Below are 6,461 nucleotides of genomic sequence, written 5' to 3'. Positions count from 1 at the left end.
GGGGTGGCCCCGCTGCCTGGGGCGCTGCGAGGGAAGGTGCGGCGGGCAGAGGGCTTGGGGACAGTGCTGGGTGCTGGGGTTGTCGCTGGTGGCCGCTCTCAGCTGGAGGAAGGCTGGGGAGAGCAGAAGGTGCAGGCTGGGGCAGGCCAGGTACCAGTGCAGCCTCGCCTCCAGGTATATACGCTGCAGTCCCCCCCAGCTGATGGCTGCAGTCCCCCCCAGCTTTTGATTTCTCCAGCGTCCGGGCAGCAGATGCCAAAAAGGCTCAGGAGCGGGGTGCTCTGTGCGCAGGGAGCAGCGTGGGGAGGCAGGCGTGCGAGCCCCTTTGTCTGCCCCCACAGATGCTGCTTGCAGCTTGGGCTTCCCAAGAGGAGGGAAAGCGGCCGCGCTGACTAGCAGGACCCGCTTTATGCTATGGGGCTGGCGGCCCGCGGAGGGCAGCTAGGCAGTGTAGGAAGGGCAGCGTTCTGCTGGCATGGTGGGTCGTCCTGGCTGGTGAGCCCACAGCTCAAAGGGCAGCTTGGGGGGGTTGCTCAGAAGCTGGCGCATCACTCGTCCTCTGCTGTTGAGGAGCTGCGGTTAGCAAGTGCTGCATAATCCTGGTATTCTCTGCCTCCTTGGCTTGGGAAGAACATGCATGCCCCTGCATGGTTATTCTATATATACAGACTTATATTTAGATATAAATAATTGCGGGAGAGGAATGCTGAAGTTCAAGGACTGGGAAGCTGTACAAATATACCGTATACTCTGCTCTGCGGCTGTTCCTCTGTTCCTGCTTCCATTCAGCAACCCCTGGTACCGTGAGCCCAAGCTCTCCAAACAGATCCTGGCCAGTGAAGCTAAACCCTGAGGCACCTTTTGAGCGTGAGGACATGTTCGTGCCACGCTGGGACGTGGTCTCTTGCCCCCAGGGCCCTGGCCGTGCTGGTGCTACGTTCAAGAGAGCACAGGGGCTTTTGAGAGGTGCCAGAGCGAGAGCCGGTTTGGATGAAAGAAGCGTAGCAGGGGCAGTGCCCGGGTGAGTTTCCCTCGCCTACAAGTGTCCCCTGCCTTGTGGGGATTACGAGAAGATCATCTGGGCTTTGATTGCTCCACGGTGGCTGCCAACTAGGGTGTCAGTATAATCTTACCCCCTGGGAGCAGGCAGAAGGGCTGCAGTCCATGACCTGCGCCGTTTAGGCTAAGGGCACGCTTCCCGCGGCCAGAAGCTATCACAGACTCTCATGAAGCAGCTGGTGGAGGAGGGGGAAGCTGCAGCCTCTCCTGACAGTGCCACGCTGCCTGGTGTCTCGTCTGATGCAATGAGGAGAGACCTTAGTGGGGAGCTTGGATTCATGGACTGACCCAGGGCAATCCTCTTGCCTTTGGAAATATTGGGAGGGGAGGGCGTTCCTGCTCCCCTACAGTCCCTTGTGTAAGGCCGTACTGGCAGCGTGATGTCTTCTCTTCCATCAGGACCAACTTCTGAGCGTCCCGGGAATGTGGCTGAAACCCACCTGTAAGGGTCCATTGGCCAGGGCTGGCAGGGAGCCAGAGGAGATGTCTGGGGACTGGAAAATGGGAAATGAGCTCTGTCCTGTTTGAAAATGCCTCGTCTTGACACGTCTTGGGTCACTGTACCTCGGAGCCGTGCCAGACTTCAAGTGCTGCTCAGCTTGTCCCAGCAAGGCAAGTAGCAAGAGCTACTGGCCAGAGCTGTCTGTAGGGGGCTGGCTGAGCCCTTGCTCCCTGTTGGCATCCCACGCATACACCTACACTTAATGGTGGCGACCTGAATCTCACTCAGCAATGTATTTCCACCTTGGAGGGTATGAAATGCCAAGGGACAAGCTCTTCAGCCTGGGAACAAGCAAAAAGATGTCCTTGTCCTGCTGCTCAGGTGGGATCCGATGCAGGGAACCAGTCCTCCTCCAAGTTGCTGTGTAAAATGGAGACCTTGGTACGGTTGCAGGAGCTGGCTGCTGGCAGGGTTCCCTGGCTCCTAGATGCTCTCAGCCTTCGCCTTTCCTCTGCAGTTGGCAATGCTGCCAGCCTGGGGCTGAGCCAGCTCTTTCTTCTAGGCAGGTAGTTCCTGAATCTGGGCGGTAGGCATGGGGGGCGAGATGTGGGGGTTTGCTGGGACCATCCTGACCAGGAGTTGCCAATGTCTGTCTGGGGCCTTGGAAGATGGTGGCAGTTCCTAGAAATGACTGGATCCTCCCCACCTGCCTTGTTCTGGGGATCTGAGGTCAAAGGGGACCAGGCTAGTTCCTCTGTTGCATGTTTTAGGCAAATTGGCAGGGCAGAGCCATGGAAACCGGTGCTCGGGAGCCCCACTGGAGCCTCCTGCGAGCTGCTGCCACAGCCCGGCACTCAGGAGCTACCTGGGCCTTCAGGCTGCTGCTCTGGGGCTTTTGATTCATTTTTTTCGGTCCTGTAGAGGGCTGTCTCTAGGACACCTAAGCCTGTGAACCCTGGGGACATCTTGTAAAGTGAGGGCTGAGCGTTCTGGGGGTGACTTGGAGATTTCAGGCTGGTCTCTGCAGGGAGAAGCAGGTGAGAGGCGCGGGAGGTGAGGACATGGGAAGACTTGTTAAATGGAGGGATGGTAGATGGGGCCAGGGCCAGGCTGTTTCAGAGAGGAGCTTTGTAGAGCTTGAAGGATTTCTGGAGCTGTTTAGTGTTTGAAGTTGCAGGGTCAAGGTTGTAGGGGCGATGAAGGTGTTTTGCCCCACGTGCTTGGCCACCAGGGCTCTGGGCAGGTTTGTCCCCTTGAGGTCCCTCTTTTTGAGAAGAGGATTCCTCAGATCTCAAAGGGGTTTAGTGCAAGCAGTGATGGGAGCCCGCTCTTCTACTGCCTCTGCCCTGTGCATTGCAGGCATCTCCATTTGCTGCTCCTAAGGGACCCCCTCCATCCTTTGCTGTCCATCCCAGAGCAGCAGCTGCAGGTGTGGGACTCCAGCTCCTCTCACCTCGGGGGCAACGTCAGAGGCAAATGCTATGCACGAGGGAGGGGAGGCTGTAGCGACACCCTTGCCCTTCCCAATGTGTGGCACGGGTAGTGCCCCGGCTCCTGGTAAGGGCTGTCCCATGGGGTCTACGTGGTGAACTGGAGCACAGAGAAGGGAGTTGACTGGGGTCCCATGACGGGGTTGGCCAAGCCACGGCTGGACCAGTTCTGCCCTCTAGCACAGCAGAGATGTTTATGTGCACCTGCAAGAGCGGATTTGCTTACCGCTCCCCAGTGCTCAAGCCTGAGCAGTGGGGGAGGCTCCTGGGGATGGAGGGAAACCCTGTTTGCAGTGGAGCAGGGCAAGCCTTTTGCCTCGTTCCATCAGACTGCAGTGGGCAGATGACGATGGCATTTATATCGGAGCCTGCTCTCCTCTCAGTGACGCTGTTTTGGGACAGAAAGGATTTCCCTTTCCCCAGCTTTTTAATCTGCACGTTTGCTGGGCTGGACTTCTCCGAGGCTGGTTAAAAGCTCGAGGGGGCAACCTTATTCAGCTGTTTCAGGGTGGGGGGGGAAGCCGCGGAGCCAGTTGCTTGCTCCTGTGAGCCCTTTGCAGCCCAGGAGAGGAGAAGGGATGCTGCAGTTCCTACTGGGATTAGACTCTGCAGCTGGCTCCTCCTCCGTCTCTGCTGTGGTTGTATCCCCTGTCATTGGCGCTAGATCAGCTTTCAGAAACCCCCCCTCCCCAGCGCGGCCGATGTGTATGTGTTTTACCTCAAAAACCTAGGACAAAACTGGGTTGGTAAACAGTTTACAGCAGGGGTTAGCATGACCCTGTAAAAGTGCTGCAGTGTCTAAATGCTGCGTAGTCCTAGGAGGAGACTAATGCGTGGACTAGAGCCCTGCTAACACAGTTCCTGGAACCCAGCCTGGGCTGCATCGCCCTGCCCTGGGTGGGGAACCACAGCGGGGCTTGCCTGCATCTCCGCAGGGCGACAGCCAGCATCGCCCTTGCTCCTGAGCACGACGATCCAGGCAGGGTGGGATGTGAGGGGCCGGGGAGTGACTGGGAGACTGGAATTTGCTTTTCGGAGATGAACCTGGCCAAAAACCTGGTGCCCCTTCCCCAGCTTGTCAGATGAGTAAGCTGAACGCTTTGCTTTATTCCTTATGCTCTGTTCGCAGATTCCCCCCCCCCGTCCCAAAGAAGGCACTGTTGCTGCGCAAGCCCTGTCACCCCGCAGGCACCCCAGGGTTAGCGTGTGCCTTGCACCTCCTGCTCAGCCCCCCCTGCCCCCCCGTGCTCCTCCTGCAGCTGAGCAGTCCCCTTGGAGCCCCACAGCCAGCGCTGCTGCCGCCGGGGAGGATTTGCGATGCAGAAGAAGGCAGCAGCTGTGGGAGAGGAAACCTTCAGCCGCCCGGGTAGCGGCACGGTGGCAAGTCCAGCACGGGAGAGCCGTGCCGCAGCCGAGCAAAGCAGAGGGACCCGGGCAGGCTCTCGTAACCACAGCATGGACCTGAGCAGGGAGGGCACAGCTCAGGCGGCTCTGCCTGCTGGGTGCCCCCCGCTTTGCTCTCACAGAGTCCCAGAATGGCAGGGGTTGGAAGGGACCTCGGGAGATCACCCAGTCCAACCCCCCTGCTCAAGCAGGCTCACCCAGAGCAGGGGGCACAGGACATTGTCCAGGTGGGCTTTGAATATCTCCAGAGAAGGAGACTCCACAGCCCCCCTGGGCAGCCTGGGCCAGGGCTCTGTCTCCCTCACAGTCAAGAAGTTTTTCCTCCTATTCAACTGAAACCTCTTGTGTTTCAGTGTGTACCCATTGCCCCTTGTCCTGTCGCTGGGCACCACTGAGAAGAGTCTGGCTCCATCCTTGTGACCCCCACCCTTGAGATATTTGTAGGTGTTGATGAGGTCCCCTCTCAGCCTTCTCTTCTCCAGGCTGAACAAGCCCAACTCCCTCAGCCTTTCCTCACAGGGGAGATGCTCCTGTCCCCTCATCATCCTTGTTGCTCTCCTCTGGATTCTTTCTAGGAGTTCCTCATCTTTCTTGAACCGGGGAGCCCAGAACTGGACCCAATGCTCCAGGTGGGGTCTCAGCAGGGCAGAGTAGAGGGGGAGGAGAACCTCCTCACTCCCTTTTCTCTTACCCGAGGTTCCCTCTTGCCCTGTGACCGGGAGGCTGATGCAGTGGAGGCTCATGCTGGAAGACTGGTTGGACTTGATGATCTTAAAGGTCTTTTCCAACCTAGATGATTCTAAGACTGAGGTGCACACGTGTGACCGGGAGGCTGATGCAGTGGAGGCTCATGCTGGAAGACTGGTTGGACTTGATGATCTTAAAGGTCTTTTCCAACCTAGATGATTCTAAGACTGAGGTGCACACGTGTGACCGGGAGGCTGATGCAGTGGAGGCTCATGCTGGAAGACTGGTTGGACTTGATGATCTTAAAGGTCTTTTCCAACCTAGATGATTCTAAGACTGAGGTGCACACGTGTCCGTGCCGGAGCTGCCGAGCAGAGCCGCCCCTCGCTGCTGCCTGCAGACCAGCGCTACCCCACCTGCCCTCCCTGGGCTCTGGGTCTCTGTCGATGGCTCTTGCTCTCAGCCGGTCGCCCCAAAGAGGAGGGGGCTCAGCGCTACTGAGGCTCAGGATGGCCTATGGGATGTGCCATCGTTCCCCTCGCCACCCCCCTGGATGTGCTGCCTGCTCCGCTCATTGGAGGCTGGCTGCTGGGCAGGTGGGAAGGGAACAGGGAAGGGAAGAGGACAGGGAAGGGAAGGGGACAGGGAAGGGAAGGGGACAGGGAAGGGAAGGGGACAGGGAAGGGAAGGGGACAGGGAAGGGAAGGGGACAGGGAAGGGAAGGGGACAGGGAAGGGAAGGGGACAGGGAAGGGAAGGGGACAGGGAAGGGAAGGGGACAGGGAAGGGAAGGGGACAGGGAAGGGAAGGGGACAGGGAAGGGAAGGGGACAGGGAAGGGAAGGGAAGGGAAGGGAAGGGAAGCTCCTTGCTGCCAGGAGAGAAACCTCTATTGGAGATTTGGGTAGGATCCAGGCCTGCTAATTGCAGTGGCAGAAGTCCCACTGGCATGGGGTGGACCAGGTTTTGGGAAGGTGCAGGGAGTAAAGATTAGCATGGGGGGCTCTTGGGGACCAAGCTAAGGCTGAGGGGCTCTTTAGGGAGACAAAGGGGGGTTCTTAGAGAAAAGAAGAGGCCCAGATCTGTCCCTAGACCTGCCAGTGACATTGTGACCTCTGGGTCATGCTTTAATTTCCCTTTTCATGAAAGAGTGAAAGTGAGTCCCCTTCTTCCTAGCAGCGTGATGCCGTCAAGCTCTTCGGGATCCCTGGATGAAAGACCTCTCCCACTCAGTGTGCTCAGGAATGGAGGAGGGATGGGGCCAGGCTCGGGCTTCACTGCCCCGAGCGGTGTCGTTACAGCTGGCGTGAGCCCCTGCAACGGTGGCGGTGAGCTCGGGGGCTGTGCTGTGTGCGGCTGGGCAAAGCCGAAAGCCTCTGAG

This window comes from Egretta garzetta, unplaced genomic scaffold, assembly GCF_000687185.1.
Source record: "Egretta garzetta isolate BGI_Z169 unplaced genomic scaffold, ASM68718v1 scaffold574, whole genome shotgun sequence".
In the NCBI taxonomy this organism is placed as follows: domain Eukaryota; kingdom Metazoa; phylum Chordata; class Aves; order Pelecaniformes; family Ardeidae; genus Egretta; species Egretta garzetta.
Note: the sequence above shows the minus strand (reverse complement) of the source record.